This window comes from Cherax quadricarinatus, unplaced genomic scaffold, assembly GCF_038502225.1.
Source record: "Cherax quadricarinatus isolate ZL_2023a unplaced genomic scaffold, ASM3850222v1 Contig1816, whole genome shotgun sequence".
Taxonomy (NCBI): domain Eukaryota; kingdom Metazoa; phylum Arthropoda; class Malacostraca; order Decapoda; family Parastacidae; genus Cherax; species Cherax quadricarinatus.
Genome location: NW_027196842.1, coordinates 4,528 through 31,196, shown reverse-complemented (window position 1 = coordinate 31,196; position 26,669 = coordinate 4,528). Strand labels below are relative to the sequence as shown.

General features: G+C 43.2%; 1 long non-coding RNA gene across 1 annotated transcript; it reads right to left on the bottom strand.

Annotated features, from left to right (window-relative positions):
• Positions 1 to 1,136: 1,136 nt before the first annotated feature.
• On the bottom strand, positions 1,137 to 1,926 carry LOC138851722 (uncharacterized). The gene is made up of 2 exons (XR_011391372.1): positions 1,615 to 1,926; positions 1,137 to 1,465 (listed from the first exon to the last, which is right to left on the bottom strand). It is a non-coding gene; the product is annotated as an uncharacterized lncRNA (long non-coding RNA).
• Positions 1,927 to 26,669: the final 24,743 nt, after the last annotated feature.

The following is a 26,669-nucleotide window of genomic DNA, read 5'->3' as shown; positions in this document are numbered from 1 at the left end:
ATACAGGTTGGTGAGGCTGACCTTGGGAAAGTGAGAAAGGGGAAACATCCGGCGGCGGACGGATGAATTCCTGGATACATAACCCTAGGGAAGGCTGAGGCTGGAAGGCAGAGAGAGAGAGGCGAGGCTGACCTTAGGGAAGTGAGGAAGGGTAGACATCCGGGGGCCCACGGATGGATTCCTGGACACATGAACCTGGGGAAGGCGAGGGGGGGGGGCGGACCTTAAAGACGAACCACTGGCCTCCACGTGGCAAGGTCTGGTAACTCAGAGATAACTCTGAGGCTGACAGTGGTCGCAAATTATTAATGTTATTATAATTCAAGATTTGCTAATTTGGATTCAAAAGCGTCTACCAGGGTGGTATTATTTCCAATCCAGCCACTCTCATAGGAGCCACGGTAGTGTTCTTATTTTGTTCATTCACCGGAGTTAACATTAATAAAAATAACATTAATAAAAATATTGTTCTTATTTTTGATTAACACAACAGAGATAACATTGCAACAACTAGAAATGGCAGTAATATATGTTTGAGAGTCGTTGAGCGATGTGAAGATGACAGGTCTCCTGGGTACACATGTCTGGTACTCTAACATAACGTAGGTCATCTGGAAAAGACCCGGGCCGGGACAATACCGTGGGTGTTGCTGGAGTGAGACCCAACAGTTAGGTGTCTTCAATCAAAAACGTTTCGCCTACACAGTAGGCTTCTTCAGTTTAATATAGAGGCAGCAGCAGAGGCAGTGAATGTAAGGCTGATGTAATTATAATCATGCGTGATCCCAGAAAGGTATCCCCGTGATCCCAGAAAGGTATCCCCGTGATCCCCGTGATCCCAGAAAGGTATCCCCGTTAAACCTTATTGTTCATCTCTGTTGCTGTACATTTTTTCTTTGCTACTGTACTGCATTTCTGTACTGCACTCTACCGTTCTTTTGTTTTAATTTTCTGTACTGGTCGTCTCTGTTACTGTACTCATTCTTCTGTGTTACTGTACTGGTCTTCTCTGTTACTGTACTGGTCTTCTCTGTTACTGTACTCATTCTTCTGTGTGTCTGTACTGGTCTTCTGTGCTACCAGTGTCAGGGGAACGCCTTCCTATTGAACAAAAGAAAGGAAAAATAACAAATGAATAACTTGATGGATAATAATTATATTTTTCTAAGGATTTTAATTAAAAATAAATAAAATAAATATTGGCCGCTGTGGTTCCAGTAGGATGTTGGGACATGAGAATCTTATGCCCAGGATGGTCTTCTGATGATGTTTTAGAAGAAATGGTGTTGGTTATCCTGGGTGGCGGTGTTCGTCCCATGTTCTGAAAATCCTGTCACTACTTGGTTGTATCACCACAATTCAGATTTTAGAGGTGAGGAGTCGTAATGTCCCACTACGTCCTGTAGACAGGGATCTTGCTCCAATTAACTAGCGTCTACCCTGGTTGACCAGGTCAGCAGCAGAGCTGATAATAAAGAAAACACTGGTTATATAAGTGTTAAATAAGTATGACATTGAAGAAAGACAAAGGCTGGTATTCTACTTCAATGTCATGACTTGTAACCAGGTAAATTAGTATCAATGAACAGAAATACTCCTTGTAGATCACCGTACCTGATCATGAGAAGAGTGGAGGTGAAGTTATTCTTCAAACTTCAACCCACACCAGGTAAGGTTAATACTACCAGGAATAGAAATTAAAGCAACTCAGACGCTAGGAACTGAAGTTTAGCCTCTGCCCACTAGATGGAAGAGTGGGCGGTAACACGCTAGTGGTTCCTGGGTGTCTGAACAACCATACCTCCCACTTTTTTAAGTTTTTTTTCCTCAAAATATCCCCTTTCCTAAACTTATAGTCGGAAGCAGTATGTTAAGTTACAGAGGGAAAAGTACTATGTACACCCTCGGTTCAGCCAATCTGAGAAGTGGTTTTCCGAGTCATATATATATATATATATATATATATATATATATATATATATATATATATATATATATATATATATATATATATATATATATATATATAACAAGTGGTTTTCCGAGTCATATATATATATATATATATATATATGAACAACTTTAAGCTTATAAGACTGGATAGCCCATCTTAAGAGTCGGCTACTTGAACCTTTGAAGTTTTCCAGGTACATCAGTGGCTTGCGATCTGTTTCAAGCACAAAGGGTTTTCCATATAAGTAGTAGTTGAACCCACTTACACCCCATACCAATGCATAACATTCCTTCTCCACAGTGGAGTAGTTTTCTTCCCTCGCAGAAGCTTCTTACTGGTGGAAGATATAGGGAAGTGAATCTCATCATAATACTGTAGTGGAACAGCCCCGAGTCCTGAATGGAAGGCATCCGTTTGGAGACAAAAGACTTTATTAATAACTGGTAATTTTAGAACAGGAGGATTGGAAAGTATTCTTTACTTTGTTCGAAGCTTTCTACAGCCTCTTCAGAACAAACAAGAGGTTCCTTTACATACTTTTTAAATAGTCTGTGAGAATGGAAGTCAGACCTTTTAAATTATGTACAAAAATTCTCTTTTGAAATTTACTGACCCAAGGAAACTTCTTAGCAATTTTGTTTTGTAGTTAGGAAGGAGCTTTCTAGAACTGCTTTCGTCTTGTTAGGAAGAGGTGATAAATTACTGTCAGAAATAATAAACCCGAGGTATTGTACTTTGAAATAGCCAAGAAAACACTTCTGTGGTTTGATTGTAAGGCAATGAGCTCTTAGTCTTTTTAAAACCAGCGACAGTGTAGTAAGATGATCCTCCCAGACATAAATCATGATGTAAATATTATCGAAATACACTGAAACATTCTTGAGGTCAGAAAGGAATATTCTCATAAGCCGGATATACGTGGCACACGCGGTGACCAAGCCGTAAGGCACTGTGCGATATTGCATTAGTCCTTTATGAGTAGGGAAAGCCGTTTAGAGTCTGGGTGTAATGACACTTGATGGTACGCTTGTGAGATGTCTAATTCAGAGAAAAATTTACAGTCATGGAATTCATACAAGTCATGATCGATTACTGACATGGGTTCAACGTCCCATTTAGTGATAACATTTAATAACGAAAATCTTGAGCCAGTCGGTAAGAATTGTCTGATTTCTTAACCATGACAACTGCTGAACAGAAAGCTGATTTAGAAGGTTCAATGATATTTAACTTTAAGAGTTTGTCAACTTCGTTATCAAATGTTTTCCGTAAGTGAACCGCAACAGGATAGATTTTCCGTCTTACTGGTTCATGAGCTGACAATTGAATCTTGTGTACAACGGTAGTGGTAAGTCCTGGGATCTCTGTGAATATGTCAGAAAAGGTATTTACTATGGCATTTACTTGAGGCTTTTGTTTAGTAGATAGTTCACTCTTGATGTTGATGTTTGAGTTATTAGTTGGAGAATCAACAGTTAAGATATCTAGTAGTTCCTTCGATTCTGTGCGAGACTAGTGATCTATAATACAAACTTTACATTCACGAGAATCAAGACTGTTAGACAAAATATCTTCATCGAAGGAGTTTCAACGAAGAATAACTTCTCTACGGTGGAACAGTTCCAAAATATTGACATGTTACATTCGTTCTTTACCCTTGACATCCAAGAGATAATCTACCTTATTACAGAACTTTACTATTTTATTCGGTCCGCTCCAGGAAATTAACAATTTGTTGGATTTATCTGGTAAAAGAACTAAAACTTCATCGCCAATATTAAATTTACGCTTGACTCTTTTGGTCAATATAGGTCTTGTATGTTTCCATGGAAATATTCAAGTTCTTGACAACTAAATCAGCGGTTTCTTCTAATCTTTCTCTCAGATCTAAAAAGAACTGATAAGTGCTTTGAACTTCAGGTTTAATATCTTTGGACCACAGTTCATTCAAGATAAATAGAGGTTCACGAGCTTGTCTCCCATAAAGCAATTCGAAAGGGGAATATCCAAGTGAATCACTTGGAATCTCACGCATTACAAAGAGCACATGGTAGATAACTTTACCAGTCAGTTGGCTTAAGGAAACAAAGTTTCTTTAATATTGACTTTAGGATAGCATGTTGTCATTCCACTCTTCCGTTACAATTTGGATGTAACGGAGGTTTAACACCCACAAGTTGATAAACTTGATCCATTAATTCAGAAGTAAATTGTGTTCCTTGATCAGAAAGAATTTCCCTGGGTATACCTACCCGTGAAAAAATAGTCACTTTTCTGCAACTTCTACTGACGTACCGCTTCTGGGAAGCTAGACGCAATGCCAGTCATAGTCAAGATGTATTTATGACCTCCTGATGAACCAGAAGTGATACGACCAACTCTATCCACTGCAACCCTAGCAAATGGGACTGAGTAAATCGGCATTATTACCATAGAAACTCTCATAGTTCTTCCAATTTGTGAGGAAAGCTAACATAATTTAATTTAATTTAATAATTTTATACCGTGAAGAATCTAAGTTAGGGAAAAGCTTACTAGAGATAACAATACAGGAACATCCAGTATCTCTAAGAATTGGCGAAACATTCATTCCATTAAGAGTACCTTCACTAAAAGCTGCGTTAATATTAGCTTCAGTGAAACACTTCCCGATATTCTCACGCTTCCTCTTGGCACATTCTTGACGTTTATGTCCAAATTCATTACAGATGAAAGATATCATCGTGAAGTCCGTGGAATTCTTAGGCACAAAGGTTTAGGGCCCCTCAGTTTGCTGAGGCACAACAGATTTATATCTGCTACGGTCCTTGGGGTAGTTATCACACATGCTCACACACACATATACGGTCCTTGGGGTAGTTATTATGCTCACACACACATATACGGTCCTTGGGCTCACACACACATAGTTATTATGCTCACACACACTCACACACACATATACGGTATTACGGTCCTTGGGGTAGTTATTATATATCCTTGTCCTTGGGGTAGTTATTATGCTCACACACACACATATATGTCTGGGACTTGTGTCATCTCCGAAGATGTCTGAACATTTTGTTCTTTTATAAATATTTGTAAATGAAAGATTACAGACGAAAGGACTTGATCCCTTTCCACCCAAGGTGTGGGTGGTAGTAACACCATACCCATGGTGTGGGTGGTAGTAACACCATACCCATGGTGTGGGTGGTAGTAACACCATACCCATGGTGTGGGTGGTAGTAACACCATACCCATGGTGTGGGTGGTAGTAACACCATACCCATGGTGTGGGTGGTAGTAACACCATACCCATGGTGTGGGTGGTAGGTGTGGGTGGTAGTAACACCATACCCATGGTGTGGGTGGTAGTAACACCATACCCATGGTGTGGGTGGTAGTAACACTATACCCATGGTGTGGGTGGTAGTAACACCATACCCATGGTGTGGGTGGTAGTAACACCATACACATGGTGTGGGTGGTATTAACACCATACCCATGTGTGGGTGGTAGTAACACCATACACATGGTGTGGGTGGTATTAACACCATACCCATGTGTGGGTGGTAGTAACACCATACCCATGGTGTGGGTGGTAGTAACACCATACCCATGGTGTGGGTGGTAGTAACACCATACCCATGGTGTGGGTGGTAGTAACACCATACCCATGGTGTGGGTGGTAGTAACACCATACCCATGGTGTGGGTGGTAGTAACACCATACCCATGGTGTGGGTGGTAGTAACACCATACCCATGGTGTGGGTGGTAGTAACACCATACCCATGGTGTGGGTGGTAGTAACACCATACCCATGGTGTGGGTGGTAGTAACACCATACCCATGGTGTGGGTGGTAGTAACACCATACCCATGGTGTGGGTGGTAGTAACACCATACCCATGGTGTGGGTGGTAGTAACACCATACCCATGGTGTGGGTGGTAGTAACACCATACCCATGGTGTGGGTGGTAGTAACACCATACCCATGGTGTGGGTGGTAGTAACACCATACCCATGGTGTGGGTGGTAGTAACACCATACCCATGGTGTGGGTGGTAGTAACACCATACCCATGGTGTGGGTGGTAGTAACACCATACCCATGGTGTGGGTGGTAGTAACACCATACCCATGGTGTGGGTGGTAGTAACACCATACCCATGGTGTGGGTGGTAGTAACACCATACCCATGGTGTGGGTGGTAGTAACACCATACCCATGGTGTGGGTGGTAGTAACACCATACCCATGGTGTGGGTGGTAGTAACACCATACCCATGGTGTGGGTGGTAGTAACACCATACCCATGGTGTGGGTGGTAGTAACACCATACCCATGGTGTGGGTGGTAGTAACACCATAACACCATACCCATGGTGTGGGTGGTAGTAACACCATACCCAAGGTGTGGGTGGTATTAACACCATACCCATGGTGTGGGTGGTAGTAACACCATACCCAAGGTGTGGGTGGTAGTAACACCATACCCATGGTGTGGGTGGTAGTAACACCATACCCATGGTGTGGGTGGTAGTAACACCATACCCATGGTGTGGGTGGTAGTAACACCATACCCATGGTGTGGGTGGTAGTAACACCATACCCATGGTGTGGGTGGTAGTAACACCATACCCAAGGTGTGGGTGGTAGTAACACCATACCCATGGTGTGGGTGGTAGTAACACCATACCCATGGTGTGGGTGGTAGTAACACCATACCCAAGGTGTGGGTGGTAGTAACACCATACCCAAGGTGTGGGTGGTAGTAACACCATACCCAAGGTGTGGGTGGTAGTAACACCATACCCATGGTGTGGGTGGTAGTAACACCATACCCAAGGTGTGGGTGGTAGTAACACCATACCCATGGTGTGGGTGGTAGTAACACCATACCCATGGTGTGGGTGGTAGTAACACCATACCCAAGGTGTGGGTGGTAGTAACACCATACCCAAGGTGTGGGTGGTAGTAACACCATACCCATGGTGTGGGTGGTAGTAACACCATACCCATGGTGTGGGTGGTACTAACACCATACCCAAGGTGTGGGTGGTACTAACACCATACCCAAGGTGTGGGTGGTAGTAACACCATACCCATGGTGTGGGTGGTAGTAACACCATACCCAAGGTGTGGGTGGTAGTAGCACCATACCCATGGTGTGGGTGGTAGTAACACCATACCCATGGTGTGGGTGGTAGTAACACCATACCCAAGGTGTGGGTGGTAGTAACACCATACCCAAGGTGTGGGTGGTAGTAACACCATACCCATGGTGTGGGTGGTAGTAACACCATACCCAAGGTGTGGGTGGTAGTAACACCATACCCAAGGTGTGGGTGGTAGTAACACCATACCCAAGGTGTGGGTGGTAGTAACACCATACCCAAGGTGTGGGTGGTAGTAACACCATACCCAAGGTGTGGGTGGTAGTAACACCATACCCAAGGTGTGGGTGGTAGTAACACCATACCCAAGGTGTGGGTGGTAGTAACACCATACCCATGGTGTGGGTGGTAGTAACACCATACCCATGGTGTGGGTGGTAGTAACACCATACCCATGGTGTGGGTGGTAGTAACACCATACCCATGGTGTGGGTGGTACTAACACCATACTCATGCTGTGGGAGGTACTAACATCACACCCATGGTGTGGATTATATCACCATACCCATTGTGTGGGAAGTAACACCATACCCATGTTGAGGGTGGTAGTAACAGCATATCCATGGTGTGAGTGGTTGTAACACCGTTCCCATGGTGTGGTTGGTAGTAGCACCGTGCCCATGGTGTCGGTTGTAGTAACACTATACCCAGGGTGTGTTTGGTAGTAACACCATACCCATTGTCTGGGTGGTAGTAACACCATACCCATTGTCTGGGTGGTAGTAACACCATACCCATGGTGTGGGTGGTAGTAACACCATACCATGGTGTGGGTTTTAGTAACACCATAACGACATAAAATACTGACAGGAATTAACGAGGTGGACAGAGACAGAATGATCCAGAGATGGGACACAGCAACAAGGGGACACAGTTGAAAGTTGAAGACACAGATGAATCACAGGGATGTTAGGAAGCATTTCTTCAGTCACAGAGTAGTCAGGAAGTGGGATAGTTTGGGAAGTGATGTAGTGGAGGCAGGATCCATACACAGCTTTAAGCAGAGGTATGATAAAGTTCATGGTTCAGTTAGAGTGACCCAGTAGCGACCAGTGAAGAGGCGGGGCCAGGAGCTATGAATCGACCCCTGCAACCACAACTAGGTGAGTACACACACACACACACGACCAAATGGTAACTAACACACACACACACACACACACACACCCACACACACAAAATGATAAAGCTTTATTTACAGTAAGCAAAGTCAAGGTATTTGACATTTTCCGAGTGAGACATTTCTGAATTCATTAATTTTATATCATTCCAGTACATGAAGACGCAAGGTTTGACAATCGTCTATCTGGCAAAGATTACATTTCGTTTGGTCTACATCTGGTGGTGGTGATTTAATCTGCCAAAGATACCTGTAACCCAGCCGGAGCCGGGAAGTAGTGACATCCAAGAGTCTGCTTATTTAGTTGGATGCACCATAGACATGTGGCTCCTCCTGCATGATAGAATGATGACATATAGACTGACTGGTGTCAGTCTCCCTCAGTCTTAAGTCAGTAAAGATCATTTTAAGTTCTTTTCGTATTATTGTTCTCAAACTGCTAACTGACAACCCTCTCTGAAGGCATATAACTTGGCCAGTTCATCAGTTCTGTCATTCTTCTGAAAACCAATGTGAGATGGAATACAGAAGTTTACGTCTAATATTAAATATATTTGATTTAAGGATACTTCGTAAGGAAATTTGCAGAACTTTGAAAAATATTGACTCAAGCATAAATAATAAGCTTTAGTTCACGTTTGATGACTGAATATTGATATTTGACAACTTGACTGAGCTATCAAGCTGTGACATTTTGACAACCAGCACAACTGCTGTTATGACTGTGTCAGTACTGCTGTGTCATGACTGTTAGCACTGCTGTGTCATGACTGTTAGCACTGCTGTGTCATGACTGTTAGCACTGCTATGTCATGACTGTCAGCACTGTTGTGTCATGACTGTGTCAGCACTGTTGTGTCATGACTGTGTCAGCACTGTTGTGTCATGACTGTGTCAGCACTGTTGTGTCATGACTGTGTCAGCACTGTTGTGTCAGCACTGTTGTGTCATGACTGTGTCAGCACTGTTGTGTCATGACTGTGTCAGCACTGTTGTGTCATGACTGTGTCAGCACTGTTGTGTCATGACTGTGTCAGCACTGTTGTGTCATGACTGTGTCAGCACTGTTGTGTCATGACTGTCAGCACTGTTGTGTCATGACTGTGTCAGCACTGTTGTGTCATGACTGTGTCAGCACTGTTGTGTCATGACTGTGTCAGCACTGTTGTGTCAGCACTGTTGTGTCATGACTGTGTCAGCACTGTTGTGTCATGACTGTCAGCACTGATGTGGCATGACTGTGTCAGCACTGTTGTGTCATGACTGTGTCAGCACTGTTGTGTCATGACTATATCGGCACTGCTGTGTCATAGCGGTGTCAGTACTGTTTTGGCATGACTGTCAGCACTGCTATGTCATGATTGTGTCAGTGCTGCTGTGTCATGACTGTGTCAACACTGCTGTGTCATGATTATGTCAGCACTGTGTCACGATGCCTAAAATTGTAATGATACAAATAAGGTACATTTGAACCTTATATGTATCATTACAGTTTTATGTATCGTTGTGCATAGAAACACTAGACAAAGATCACACCATAAATACATACATCACTCTGTTATACATAGAAACACTAGACAAAGATCACACCATAAATACATACATCACTCTGTTATACATAGAAACACTAGACAAAGATCACACCATAAATACATACATCACTCTGTTATACATAGAAACACTAGACAAAGATCACACCATAAATACATACATCACTCTGTTATACATAGAAACACCATAAATGCTTCGCTCATATATAAACAAACAAACACACACACACACACACACACACACACACACACACTTATATATATATATATATATATATATATATATATATATATATATATATATATATATATATATATATATATATATATATATATATATATATATATATATATATATATATATGTATATGGTATAAACCTTGGTAATAAATACCGACAAGTTGGGTTTAGAAAGACACGTAAGCAAACACTATAACATATTTATTAGAAAACGTTTCGGTCCTGGGACCTTGATCACTTCTAACATACAGAGGTAGAAAGACATTATATATATAGGCGGAGAGTGAGATGTGACGCACGTGACCTGAGGAATGTTATGAGAACATGAGAATGGAGGAACACTTCAGAAAGCCTGCTGGCCCATGCGAGGCAGGTCCTTATCAAAACAACCTCTGCCTATGATAAGGACGGGTAGACGATGAAATCATGTGACTCCTGTGCTGTTGGGTTGGTGCTGCTTAAGTATCATGTATGCCAATGTTTTTGAAATTTTGTAGTTTCCAGTGTTACGTTCTATAGTGTCGGTGACGGCAATTAGTGAGGCTTCTAGGCACCGTCGGCGTCTGAGGTCTGGTTCGGTGAGAACGAGTTGTGCCTCGTTTCAGTTCATCAAATGCCCCGTGGAGTCTCTGTGGAGGACACAGGCGTACCTTACATCGTCTCTGTTAGGGGCATTTCGTTGCTCATTTAGGCGGACTGCAAGATCTCTGCCTGTCTCGCCTACATATTTCTTGGGACAGAACCCACAGGGACTAGTGTAGACGCCTGCTGTAGAAGTTAGAGGTGTGGGGCTGCATTTCGTAGTGAGGTCTTTGATAGAGGATGTGTTTATGGTGGAAACGTTGATGTTACTCATAGCAAGTGCCCGGCGAGTATTCGTGGTAACATCGCCACATGGGAGTACTATGAACTGTTTAGGGGGCTGTTCCATGGGCGGTTTGTTGAGGATAGCTTGTGCCTTGAGTCTGCAATCTCGGATGAAGAAAGTTAGGAACTGAAGACGTGTAAAGGCTTGTGTTATGTAAGTGCATTCTTCTTCTAGAAAACAAGGGCTGGAGATGCAAAGAGCTCTCAAGAAGAAGCCAATGAGGACTCCTCTCTTAGTGCGGGTGTCTTGGTGTGAATAAAAGTGTATAAGATCGTCCTTGTTGGTAGGTTTTCTATACACTTTGAAGAGAAGTTTGTCACTGTCGGGAGATCTGCACAGTAGAACGTCGACTAAAGGAAGTTTGCCATTATTTTCGAGTTCAAGTGTAAACTTTATTGATGGTTCAACTGCATTGATATATAATAATCTTTTCTTTATCTTTACTTATGTAGTTGTAGATACATGTCCGAGCAAACATTCTCAACAAGTCAAAGATATGATACAGAATTACTGATGACAATTTGTACACGATTTCGCTGTTAGAAATTACAAAATTTGTTCCTAACATCTTAATTAAACTTGTTTAAAAAAAGACACTGCAAAAATTGGTAATGAAAACTACTATCTAAATGAAAAATAAATTGTTTATTTACTTTTATACTATATATTTTAAGCCCCTGAAAGCCGACTACAGCTTATCCAGCGAAGTTTTTTTTTTACATGTAAATGGAAAATTATAGAAGATTGATGTATGAAACAGAGTTGTTTATAGTCAGGGTCGATACTTCACCTGTAGTTCACATCACACCTTCACCTGTAATGAACCTTGCATATTCACCTGTAATTTGTCCTTACATCTTCACCTGTAATTCGTCTTGTATATGCCCCTGTAGTTCACCTACACCTTCATCTGTAATTCGCCTTTACACCTTCACCTGTAAATCGTATAAGAAGCAAAAGGCACAACACCGTCACTGGAACAATATACAAAAACCCCACATAGGAGAAGCTTATGTCAACGTTTCGGTTCGGGAAGGAAGGTTGCTGTTATCCTTGATGTGGGAAGGAAGGTTGCTGTTACCCTTGATGTGAGAAGGAAGGTTGCTGTTACCCTTCATGTAGGAAGAAAGGTGTTACCCTTGATGTAGGAAGGAAGGTTGTTGTTAACCTTTATGTGGGAAGGAAGGTTGCTGTTAACCTTGATGTGGGATGGAAGGTTGCTGTTAACCTTGATTTGGGAAGGAAGGTTGCTGTTAACCTTGATGTGGGAAGGAAGGTTGCTGTTACATTAGATGTGGGAATGAAGGTTGCTGTTACCCTTGATGTGGGAAGGAAGGTTGCTGTTACCCTTGATGTGGGAAGGAAGGTTGCTGTTATCCTTGATGTGGGAAGGAAGGTTGCTGTTACCCTTGATGTGGGAAGGAAGGTTGCTGTTACCCTTGATGTGGGAAGGAAGGTTGCTGTTACCCTTGATGTGAGAAGGAAGGTTGCTGTTACCCTTGATGTAGGAAGAAAGGTGTTACCCTTGATGTGGGAAGGAAGGTTGCTGTTAACCTTTATGTGGGAAGGAAGGTTGCTGTTAACCTTGATGTGGGATGGAAGGTTGCTGTTAACCTTGATGTGGGAAGGAAGGTTGCTGTTAACCTTGATGTGGGAAGGAAGGTTGCTGTTACATTAGATGTGGGAATGAAGGTTGCTGTTACCCTTGATGTGGGAAGGAAGGTTGCTGTTACCCTTGATGTGGGAAGGAAGATTGCTGTTACCCTTTATGTGGGAAGGAAGGTTGCTGTTACCCTTCATGTGGGAAGGAAGGCTGCTGTTACCCTTGATTTGGGAAGGAAGGCTGCTGTTATCCTTGATGTGGGAAGGAAGGTTGTTTTTACCCTTGATGTGGGAAGGAAGGTTGCTGTTATCCTTGATGTGGGAAGGAAGGTTGCTGTTATCCTTGATGTTGGAAGGAAGGTTGTTTTTACCCTTGATGTGGGAAGGAAGGTTGTTGTTACCCTTGATGTGGGAAGGAAGGTTGTTGTTACCCTTGATGTGGGAAGGAAGGTTGCTGTTACATTAGATGTGGGAATGAAGGTTGCTGTTACCCTTTATGTGGGAAGGAAGGTTGTTGTTACCCTTGATTTGGGAAGGGAGGCTGCTGTTACCCTTGATGTGGAAAGGAAGATTGCTGTTACCCTTTATGTGGGAAGGAAGGTTGCTGTTACCCTTCATGTGGGAAGGAAGGTTGCTGTTACCCTTGATTTGGGAAGGAAGGCTGCTGTTACCCTTGATGTGGAAAGGAAGATTGCTGTTACCCTTGATGTGGAAAGGAAGGTTGCTGTTACCCTTGATGTGGGAAGGAAGGTGTTACCCTTGATGTGAGAAGGAAGGTTGCTGTTAACCTTGATGTGGGAAGGAAGGTTGTTGTTACCCTTCATGTGGGAAGGAAGGTTGTTGTTACCCTTCATGTGGGATGGAAGGTTGCTGTTACCCTTTATGTGGGAAGGAAGGTTGCTGTTACCCTTCATGTGAGAAGGAAGGCTGCTGTTATCCTTGATGTGGGAAGGAAGGTTGCTGTTACCCTTGATGTGGGAAGGAAGGTTGTTGTTACCCTTCATGTGAGAAGGAAGGTTGCTGTTACCCTTGATGTGGGAAGGAAGGTTGCTGTTACCCTTCATGTGAGAAGGAAGGCTGCTGTTATCCTTGATGTGGGAAGGAAGGTTGCTGTTACCCTTCATGTGGGAAGGAAGGTTGTTGTTACCCTTGAACTGGGAAGGAATGTTGTTGTTACCCTTGATGTGGGAAGGAAGGTTGCTGTTATCCTTGATGTGGGAAGGAAGGTTGTTGTTACCCTTGATGTGGGAAGGAAGGTTGTTGTTACCCTTGATGTGGGAAGGAAGGTTGTTGTTACCCTTGATGTGGGAAGGAAGGTTGTTGTTACCCTTCATGTGGGAAGGAAGGTTTCTGTTATCCTTGATGTGGGAAGGGAGGTTGCTGTTACCCTTCATGTGGGAAGGGAGGTTGCTCTTACATATGATGTGGGAAGGGAGGTTCCTGTTACCCTTGATGTGGGAAGGGAGGTTGCTCTTACATATGATGTGGGAAGGGAGGTTCCTGTTACCCTTGATGTGGGAAGGGAGGTTGCTCTTACATATGATGTGGGAAGGGAGGTTCCTGTTACTATTTGATAGAAGTGAGGGAGAGAATGATTCCACATGTCACTACGACAACACCTGACCTGACACAATGACAACAACGTCATGCTCTACCACAAATGGTATTTCGACCTGGTAAATACATTCACCTCTACAACACTTAATTATGGAAGGCAAAAATCAACGTTTGTATTAGATAAAGTAAAGTAAACGCTGCAAATTATCTTTCCAAAGGTAAAGAGGTACTAGGAAAAAATATTAAATACGTCTCTGTCTCTTTTTTCTCATCTTCACTTCTGACATCTTCTGTATTATGAGAAAACATTGGTAACCAAACACTCACACGCTCAAATAAAACAATAAAACTCTGAATGAAGAAAACAGAATCTTCAAACTCAGGGACTCGATCTTCTGACAAAAGAAATTTCAGCGACCATGTAATAACTTGGCTGGAAGGTCTTCTTAATGTCTCGTACATTGATCTTTTATTTACTAGTATGTTAACCTTTTGTTCCATTGTTTTACTGTATTGTTAATAAATGTTGTTGTATGATACTTGAGTGTTGCTGTTGTGTTGTATGTTACTGTATTGTGTTTTACGGTACAGTTCTCGTGTGTTGCTGTATTGCTCTCCGAGTTAATGTATTGTTTTTATGTATTACTGTAATAGTTTGTTATTTTACAGTATTGCCTTGTGTAACCGCGTTTTTTTAAAGTTATTGTACTTGTGTATTACTGTATTGTTTCATTATATTCCTGTACTCTTCTTCTATGTTACTGTGCTGTTCTTACGTGTTTGAATATCGTTTGTTTGTTTTTTGTTACTGTCTTTGTGGTTTACGATGCTAGGTTAGGTTAGGTAAGGTTCGTCAGGAAACAGGACAAATGTTTCCTGACGCGGGTCTTAGTGAGATGATGACCCGCCTTTGGAGCTTTTGGTCATCTGACCGAGGCCTTCCGCTGGCTTACCGGTCCACCCCTTTAAAAATTATGGTCACTTATAACCAGTCTGTCTATTACGATGCTCTTTTTTATTTGTCACTGAACTGTTCTTACTTGTCACTTTAATTTTCTTCCAAGTTGTCATTCTTGTATGATGATGTAGTGTTATTTTATGTTGTATTTTCCTATGACATCTTCGACGATAGTTTCTCTTATATTGTCATTCATGACTTCCAGAACAATTATGTCGACTCAAAATTCCCAAAACATTCACTTATCAATTCTCAGACTCCATATCCCACTCTCATCCACACTTATCTCCTCTATATGATATTAATACAAATAACACAATAACACACAAAAATAATCACTCTCCAGGAATAAAACTATCATAGTAGTCTCGATCTGACAAAAACATTTTATCAGCCTATCCTTCAACCTGACAAAGTCGAGTCAATGTTTGTCTGGTATACTGCTGTTTTATGAACTTATATGTTGCTCTGCTGTCTTTTCAAAACTTTCAACAAAAATATATTATTTTGCAACAATACGTTTCTTGCTATGTTTAACTTGTGGTAAATTATATTGGTCCATACATCACCTTCCCTTTTAAGTTTCTGTTCTTCATTACTTAAACTTTGTCTTTCGCATCACTTGTAAATCACAGTTCTGATATACACTTTTCCTAGTATACTCAACAGACAATACACAAACATCTACTGTTCATATTGCCTACATTTTTTTTTTTACAATTCTAGCACTGTGTCTGGCAGCTGTTGAAGTGTATTAGAAGCAAATTGTGACACAAAGCTAGACTTGTGAAGACCGATGTTTACTAACTAATAGATATAATTAAAACTCAGATACTTTTATTCTACATCAACAATGCTTCAGTAGTTTCAACAGTACGCAAACATTTGACTGTTATAAACAGAGACTCACTTCTGTTCACCCGTTAAGGGATCTTTTGAAACAGCAATTGTAATATGCACCTGAATAATGATATTTTTCACAAATATGTTTACAATGAGAACAATTTCCTTAATGGAAAGTTTATGATATGATCAATATATTTTAACCTGCGTTATTACTTAAGAGTGTTTAGTGTTAGCACTCAGTGTGAGGGCGAAGGTTGCTTCTGCAGTCTAAGATGTGAAGGAATTTGTCCAACACTGTAGACTATGTTAGTGTTATAAGACTTAGTCTTTGTATCACTGTATTGTGTGAAGTCTTTGATGAGACGATATATACTGACTGTGTAAACTCAGTGTAGTGTGCTAGTGAGTTGTACACGTAGATACTTGTGTCAGTCTTAAGGGTTTTGTGTGATGGGGCTCAATTAATATAATTAGTTTTGTGTCGAACTTTGAGAGTTTGATTAACTTACAGTTGGTGTCTGTGTTGACATGAGTCTTCTCCAGATGGTGACTCGTCACTCTCTCCTGTGTTTGCACGCGTTATATACATATTGATGCATACATGTGTGTTTGTGTGTGTGTGTAGCGTAGAGGTTAAAAGTGTGAGGTGTGGGTGCGTGTGTACTTGTGTTTACATACTAGTAAAACTGAAAAGAGAGGATTATAAATGCACTGTTGAATAAATGTATGTGTATATTTGATACAGAGGATTTTGTGTGTGCGTTGCTTTATTCGTGCGTCTGCATGTGTTGTGTGTGTGTAGGATGTGTATGTGGAAATAGAGAACTGAGTGTATAGAAGAGTGCTAGCTTGTGAACCTTTGTGTACCATGAAAATAAAGATCAATAACGAGGGCAAAAAGATAACTGAAAACAATTATTTACAGTTATCATGCAGGGAACACAAAGGTTCACACACCTACACTAATCTACGCACATAAAAACGTTCACAAATACACTTACAAAACTAAATAAATGAACAAGTTAATAATTGACATAGGAACAATATTAAATACAAATATATGTTCCAAAAATTCACTAGTGGCCAGTTCTTGGTGGACGAACTGTGATAGAGATCTCTCTTGTCTCAGGTAGTCGACGTTCGAGTCTGTCCAGGAGGATGTTATTACAGAGCGTAGATTATCTGCGTGTCCTCCTCTGTAATAACATCTACCTTCGTATACTGACATTAATACACTTGTGTAGTAATATCACATATGGACAGTGCTTCAAGGCTGGCTGACACTGCTGACCTCAGGGAAGTGGTGAAGGGTGAATACCTGGATCCACGGACCTTGGGTGGGACTTGCTGACCTCAGGGAAGTGGTGAAGGGTGAATACCTGGATCCACGGACCAGGGGTGGGACTTGCTGACCTCAGGGAAGTGGTGAAGGGTTAATACCTGGATCCACGGACCTGGGGTGGGACTTGCTGACCTCAGGGAAGTGGTGAAGGATTAATACCTGGATCCACGGACCTGGGGTGGGACTTGCTGACCTCAGGGAAATGGTGAAGGGTTAATACCTGGATCCATGGACCTGGGGTGGGACTTGCTGACCTCAGGGAAGTGGTGAAGGGTGAATACCTGGATCCACGGACCTGGGGTGGGACTGGCTGACCTCAGGGAAGTGGTGAAGGGTTAATACCTGGAACCACGGACCTGGGGTGGAACTTGCTGACCTCAGGGAAGTGGTGAAGGGTTAATACCTGGATCCACGGACCTGGGGTGGGACTTGCTGACCTCAGGGAAGTGGTGAAGGGTGAATACCTGGAATCACGGACCTGGGGTGGGACTTGCTGACCTCAGGGAAGTGGTGAAGGGTGAATACCTGGAATCACGGACCTGGGGTGGGACTGCTGACCTCAGGGAAGTGGTGAAGGGTGAATACCTGGATCCAAGGACCTGGGGTGGGACTGCTGACCTCAGGGAAGTGGTGAAGGGTGAATACCTGGATCCACGGACCTGGGGTGGGACTTGCTGACCTCAGGGAAGTGGTGAAGGGTTAATACCTGGAACCACGGACCTAGGGTGGGACTTGCTGACCTCAGGAAAGTGGTGAAGGGTGAATACCTGGATCCACGGACCTGGGGTGGGACTTGCTGACCTCAGGGAAGTGGTGAAAGGTGAATACCCGGAACCATGGATCTGGGGTGGGACTTGCTGACCTCAGGGAAGCGGTGAAGGGTGTATACCTGGAACCACGGACCTGGGGTGGGACTTGCTGACCTCAGGGAAGTGGTGAAAGGTGTATACCTGAAACCACGGACCTGGGGTGGGACTTGCTGACTTCAGGGAAGTGGTGAAAGGTGTATACCTGGAACCATGGATCTGGGGTGGGACTGCTGATGTTTGGGGGGGGAGGGGGGGACTGGGTGAGGCATCAAAAATATCGAAAAGAATTTCCAGAACTTCAGGAGAAGGGAAGACATCCGGGGGCCCACGGATGTCTTCCTGGACACATGAACCTGGGGAAGACTCAGATGCAAGGGTTGAGAATACCGAGTGTAGGATAGGAAGTGGGGAAGGGAGAATGTCTGAGGGGACACAGATGGACTCCTGGACCCATGAACCTGGGGGAGGTAGGATTGCTGAGTGTAAGATAGGAAGTGGGGAAGGGAGAATATCTGAGGGGACACAGATGGACTCCTGGACACATGAACCTGGGGGAGGTAGGATTGCTGAGTGTAAGATAGGAAGTGGGGAAGGGAGAATATCTGAGGGGACACAGATGGACTCCTGGACACATGAACCTGGGGGAGGTAGGATTGCTGAGTGTAGGATAGGAAGTGGGAAAGGGAGAATATCTGAGGGGACACAGATGGACTCCTGGACACATGAACCTGGGGGAGGTAGGATTGCTGAGTGTAGGATAGGAAGTGGGAAAGGGAGAATATCCGAGGGGACACAGATGGACCCCTGGACCCATGAACCTGGGGGAGGTAGGATTGCTGAGTGTAGGATAGGAAGTGGGAAAGGGAGAATATCTGGGGGGACACAGATGGACTCCTGGACCCATGAACCTGGGGGAGGTAGGATTGCTGAATGTAGGATAGGAAGTGGGAAAGAGAGAATATCTGAGGGGACACAGATGGACTCCTGGACCCATGAACCTAGGGGAGGTAGGATTGCTGAGTGTAGGATAGGAAGTGGGAAAGGGAGAATATCTGGGGGGACACAGATGGACTCCTGGACCCATGAACCTGGGGGAGGTAGGATTGCTGAGTGTAGGATAGGAAGTGGGAAAGAGAGAATATCTGAGGGGACACAGATGGACTCCTGGACCCATGAACCTAGGGGAGGTAGGATTGCTGAGTGTAGGATAGGAAGTGGGAAAGGGAGAATATCTGAGGGGACACAGATGGACTCCTGGATACATGAACCTGGGGGAGGTAGGATTGCTGAGTGTAGGATGGGATGTGGGTAGGGTCTAGTAACTCAGAGGTAACTCTGAGGCTACTTCTACTAATACTATTAGTTTCACCTGCTCCTGTTCACCTAGCAGTAAGTAGATACCTGGGTATTCTATATAGTGTGTGTTTCTATATAGCATGTCAATAATGTCAGCTAGGTCTCTAATAGGTGTATCATGTGCCTGTGTACCTGTAGAAATATGAGATTAATATTACATAATTAATAACTTATGTTTACAGAGTTTTATTTTCCATTTTGAGCAACACCATGCCTAGCTTTGTTCTCTATACAGTGTTCTTTGTTCAAACATAAGATGCATCAACCAATTTATTTATATTTAACGTTAAAGCGCTTAAAGTTTTTCCTTCAGGAACTCCTCAGAGTAGGTGGTTGAGTGGACCGTAGAGATGAACCACTTGCCTCCAGTTGGCCGGGTCTTGTAACTCAGAACTAACTCTGAACCACAAACTCTTAAGTTATGCCACATTGTGGCCGTATATCTCATTGTAGTAACAACATATATCAAAACTACTGTGAGTTGATTGTGTATAAATAACTACACGCAAATAACATCAGCCTGAGTGACAATAAAAATATAATAAAGTTGGTAGAATTACCGACAATATGTAGAGTAAAAGGACACAAGTGCAACTAATGTGACATTTATTGTGGCAACGTTTCGCTCTCCAGGAGGTTTATCAAGCCATTACAAACAAACAATACATGAACACAGAGGGTAAATAAAGGCTCAGAGTGAGGTGAATACTAGTGAGGTACCATTTCGATGTTCACTAGTGGTGGTAGTAGTAGTAGTAGTAGTAGTAGTGACAAAAGTAATACAATATGGTAGAGCAATTAATTCGTACATGAGTAAAAGGATATAAAAGCTATTACTTGGGTAACATAAAAATAGGTTGGACAAATATAAACTGGAATGAGGCAGCTTGTTTCAGTGTTCACTCTCTGTGCTTTGTGTAGTATAACAGGAGAGACTATGTGATGGCAGGGTTTACTGTTTTCAGTAGGATCGGAAACACAGGGGTGAGGAGAACTGAAGGACAGAACACACTAGGCAGAGAAAAAATGGAAATAAAAGAAAGAAATATGGAAAAGATGAAAGGAGAAGTGGGAGAGAAGAAAGGATCATGTGAAATCACGAGTGTTCTGAAATTTGGAGCATTTGACATCTACAGAGACAAAGTCACGACTAAGATTCATACAAGGAAAGTTGTGTATAAGGGAGGAGTCAACAAGACGACGGTGGTGAAGGCTAGAAGTAGGATAGTAACTTTTGGCAGAAGACCAGTCAGTGGAGCAGGACCAGTGAAGAGGCGGTGCAAGGAGCTGTGACTCGACCCCTGCAACCACAACTAAGTGAACACACACACACACACACACACACACACACGCCCACACACACACACACACACACACACACACAGATAATACTCGCAAGAACCAATAACACACACACTTATGAGCTGGTAACACACACATTAACAAGCAACACACACATGGACAGGCAACACTCACTTAAACACGTAACACACACACTTATGAACAACACATAAAAACACGAAACAAGCACATATGGACAAATAACACAAACGAGCAGATAACACTCGCACAAAAACTAACACATGTACACGTAAAACACTCATGAACAGATATGAACAGACATGAACATATGAACAGACACATACAAATGAACAGAAAATACACATAAAATATAAAATATAAAGTACTCTTCTTTATACCGGGAAAATTGTTCACCTCTGGTAAATATAATGTTGTTGACGAGTGAACTTGTTAACTTGATCAAGCAAACTGTTCACTCTTATGTAGAACATCATGAAGTACATTATGTAGTACATTATGTAGTACATTATGTAGTACATTATGTAGTACATTATGTAGTACATTATGTAGAACATTATGTAGTACATTATGTAGTACATTATGTAGTACATTATGTAGTACATTATGTAGTACATTATGTAGTACATTATGTAGTACATTATGTAGTACATTATGTAGAACATTATGTAGTACATTATGTAGTACATTATGTAGTACATTATGTAGTACATTATGTAGTACATTATGTAGTACATTATGTAGTACATTATGTAGAACATTATGTAGTACATTATGTAGTACATTATGTAGTACATTATGTAGTACATTATGTAGTACATTATGTAGTACATTATGTAGTACATTATGTAGTACATTATGTAGTACATTATGTAGTACATTAAGTCTTGTTCTATCTTTCTCCTGAATTTCTATATAATATTTGTGTCGCTGTATAAATGTTTTGTAGAAAACTATAGTTCGTAACAGTAAATAATTATAGTAATAATAACATAAGTATAAATAAAAACTGTCTGTGGTGATCCATGACTCAACTGTCTGTGGTGATCCATGACTCAACTGTCTGTGGTGATCCATGACAACTGTCTGTGGTGATCCATGACTCAACTGTCTGTGGTGATCCATGACTCAACTGTCTGTGGTGATCCATGACTCAACTGTCTGTGGTGATCCATGACTCAACTGTCTGTGGTGATCCATGACACAACTGTCTGTGGTGATCCATGACACAACTGTCTGTGGTGATCCATGACACAACTGTCTGTGGTGATCCATGACTCGACTGTCTGTGGTGATCCATGACACAACTGTCTGTGGTGATCCATGACACAACTGTCTGTGGTGATCCATGACTCGACTGTCTGTGGTGATCCATGACACAACTGTCTGTGGTGATCCATGACACAACTGTCTGTGGTGATCCATGACACAACTGTCTGTGGTGATCCATGACTCAACTGTCTGTGGTGATCCATGACTCGACTGTCTGTGGTGATCCATGACACAACTGTCTGTGGTGATCCATGACACAACCGTCTGTGGTGATCCATGACTCAACTGTCTGTGGTGATCCATGACTCGACTGTCTGTGGTGATCCATGACTCAACTGTCTGTGGTGATCCATGACTCAACTGTCTGTGGTGATTCATGACTCGACTGTCTGTGGTGATCCATGACACAACTGTCTGTGGTGATCCATGACTCGACTGTCTGTGGTGATCCATGACTCAACTGTCTGTGGTGATCCATGACTCAACTGTCTGTGGTGATCCATGACTCAACTGTCTGTGGTGATCCATGACTCAACTGTCTGTGGTGATCCATGACACAACTGTCTGTGGTGATCCATGACTCGACTGTCTGTGGTGATCCATGACTCAACTGTCTGTGGTGATCAATGACTCAACTGTCTGTGGTGATCCATGACACGACTGTCCGTGGTGATCCATGACTCAACTGTCTGTGGTGATCCATGACTCAACTGTCTGTGGTGATCCATGACACGACTGTCTGTGGTGATCCATGACACAACTGTCTGTGGTGATCCATGACTCAACTGTCTGTGGTGATCCATGACTCAACTGTCTGTGGTGATCCATGACTCAACTGTCTGTGGTGATCCATGACTCAAGTGTCTGTGGTGATCCATGACTCAACTGTCTGTGGTGATCCATGACTCAACTGTCTGTGGTGATCCATGACTCAACTGTCTGTGGTGATCCATGACTCAACTGTCTGTGGTGATCCATGACTCAACTGTCTGTGGTGATCCATGACTCAACTGTCTGTGGTGATCCATGACTCAACTGTCTGTGGTGATCCATGAAACGACTGTCTGTGGTGATCCATGACACAACTGTCTGTGGTGATCCATGACTCAACTGTCTGTGGTGATCCATGACTCAACTGTCTGTGGTGATCCATGACTCAACTGTCTGTGGTGATCCATGACTCGACTGTCTGTGGTGATCCATGACACAACTGTCTGTGGTGATCCATGACTCAACTGTCTGTGGTGATCCATGACTCAACTGTCTGTGGTGATCCATGACTCAACTGTCTGTGGTGATCCATGACTCAACTGTGTGTGGTGATCCATGACTCAACTGTCTGTGGTGATCCATGACTCGACTGTCTGTGGTGATCCATGACACAACTGTCTGTGGTGATCCATGACACAACTGTCTGTGGTGATCCATGACTCGACTGTCTGTGGTGATCCATGACACAACTGTCTGTGGTGATCCATGACAGAACTGTCTGTGGTGATCCATGACTCGACTGTCTGTGGTGATCCATGACACAACTGTCTGTGGTGATCCATGACACAACTGTCTGTGGTGATCCATGACACAACTGTCTGTGGTGATCCATGACTCAACTGTCTGTGGTGATCCATGACTCGACTGTCTGTGGTGATCCATGACACAACTGTCTGTGGTGATCCATGACACAACTGTCTGTGGTGATCCATGACTCAACTGTCTGTGGTGATCCATGACTCGACTGTCTGTGGTGATCCATGACTCAACTGTCTGTGGTGATCCATGACTCAACTGTCTGTGGTGATCCATGACTCGACTGTCTGTGGTGATCCATGACACAACTGTCTGTGGTGATCCATGTCTCGACTGTCTGTGGTGATCCATGACTCAACTGTCTGTGGTGATCCATGACTCAACTGTCTGTGGTGATCCATGACTCAACTGTCTGTGGTGATCCATGACTCAACTGTCTGTGGTGATCCATGACACAACTGTCTGTGGTGATCCATGACTCGACTGTCTGTGGTGATCCATGACTCAACTGTCTGTGGTGATCCATGACTCAACTGTCTGTGGTGATCCATGACACGACTGTCTGTGGTGATCCATGACTCAACTGTCTGTGGTGATCCATGACTCAACTGTCTGTGGTGATCCATGACACGACTGTCTGTGGTGATCCATGACACAACTGTCTGTGGTGATCCATGACTCAACTGTCTGTGGTGATCCATGACTCAACTGTCTGTGGTGATCCATGACTCAACTGTCTGTGGTGATCCATGACTCAACTGTCTGTGGTGATCCTTGACTCAACTGCCTGTGGTGATCCATGACTCAACTGTCTGTGGTGATCCATGACTCAACTGTCTGTGGTGATCCATGACTCAACTGTCTGTGGTGATCCATGACTCAACTGTCTGTGGTGATCCATGACTCAACTGTCTGTGGTGATCCATGACTCAACTGTCTGTGGTGATCCACGACTCAACTGTCTGTGGTGATCCATGACTCAACTGTCTGTGGTGATCCATGACTCGACTGTCTGTGGTGATCCATGACTCGACTGTCTGTGGTGATCCATGACTCGACTGTCTGTGGTGATCCATGACTCGACTGTCTGTGGTGATCCATGACTCGACTGTCTGTGGTGATCCATGACTCGACTGTCTGTGGTGATCCATGACTCGACTGTCTGTGGTGATCCATGACTCGACTGTCTGTGGTGATCCATGACTCGACTGTCTGTGGTGATCCATGACTCAACTGTCTGTGGTGATCCATGACTCAACTGTCTGTGGTGATCCATGACTCAACTGTCTGTGGTGATCCATGACTCAACTGTCCGTGGTGATCCATGACTCAACTGTCTGTGGTGATCCATGACTCAACTGTCTGTGGTGATCCATGACTCAACTGTCTGTGGTGATCCATGACTCAACTGTCTGTGGTGATCCATGACTCAACTGTCTGTGGTGATCCATGACTCAACTGTCTGTGGTGATCCATGACTCGACTGTCTGTGGTGATCCATGACTCAATTGTCTGTGGTGATCCATGACTCAACTGTCTGTGGTGATCCATGACTCGACTGTCTGTGGTGATCCATGACTCGACTGTCTGTAGTGATCCATGACTCGACTGTGTGTGGTGATCCATGACTCGACTGTCTGTGGTGATCCATGACTCAATTGTCTGTGTTGATCCATGACTCAACTGTCTGTGGTGATCCATGACTCGACTGTCTGTGGTGATCCGTGACTCAATTGTCTGTGGTGATCCATGACTCAACTGTCTGTGGTGATCCATGACTCAACTGTCTGTGGTGATCCATGACCCAACTGTCTGTGGTGATCCATGACCCAACTATCTGTGGTGATCCATGACTCGATTGTCTGTGGTGATCCATGACTCGACTGTCTGTGGTGATCCATGACTCGACTGTCTGTGGTGATCCATGACTCAACTGTCTGTGGTGATCCATGACTCAACTGTCTGTGGTGATCCATGACTCATCTGTCTGTGGTGATCCATGACTCAACTGTCTGTTGTGATCCATGACTCAACTGTCTGTGGTGATCCATGACTCAACTGTCTGTGGTGATCCATGACTCAACTCTCTGTGGTGATCCATGACACAACTGTCTGTGGTGATCCATGACACAACTGTCTGTGGTGATCCATGACTCAACTGTCTGTGGTGATCCATGACTCAACTGTCTGTGGTGATCCATGACTCAACTGTCTGTGGTGATCATTGACAACTGTCTGTGGTGATCCATGACTCAACTGTCTGTGGTGATCCATGACTCAACTGTCTGTGGTGATCCATGACTCAACTGTCTGTGGTGATCCATGACTCAACTGTCTGTGGTGATCCATGACTCAACTGTCTGTGGTGATCCATGACACAACTGTCTGTGGTGATCCATGACTCAACTGTCTGTGGTGATCCATGGCTCAACTGTCTGTGGTGATCCATGACTCAACTGTCTGTGGCGTATGATTTCCGGAGCGTGTGTGTGTCAGCGTGCTTCGTTGTGCTCCGGGTTTTCTCGTGTTTTCACGGTCGCTCTTACGTGCTAGAACTTTAATTTGTGTCATCAATCCTATACGATACATCCCTCTAGCGCCTGGAACGAATCTTGGGCGGAAAACATTATATACTGAGTCAAGAAAGGAGAGTTAGTGTTCACTACCTAGCAGAGTTTACTGCCAGAGGGGAATCATAGGCCTGGGTGCTGTGTGAAAAAATAATAATAATTGAATTTTTCCTGTCAGAGGAAAGAAAGTCTCCCTGATAACATTGTGTATACATAGTGTTATAGTGTATACTACAGTGTCTCCCTAGTATATAGATGATAAAGGCTAAAGTATTATTTGAAAACAGGTGAATTTGTAAATGAAGTAATAAGCCTATAGAGGCAGGTGCCAGAAGTCGCCAGAAACTTACCACAGGTCAGCTGTTTTAATAATCTTCCTGGCCTGCTAGTGTTCTCGCATATAACCTAGTGATACCAGTGAATAGCAGAATACAGTGTTGTAGTAGCAACTAACTAGTATTATAATGGTACTTATTGGAGTGGAGTGACTTTCATTAGTTTCTTTTTTCTTGAAATACCAGACGTTACTGTGAATTTCATATAACCTGTAGTTACCAGCGGTCGCAATATACACAACGAGAAGCAATTATTACTACAGAAAAAGCGCCCCTCCTCCAAAAT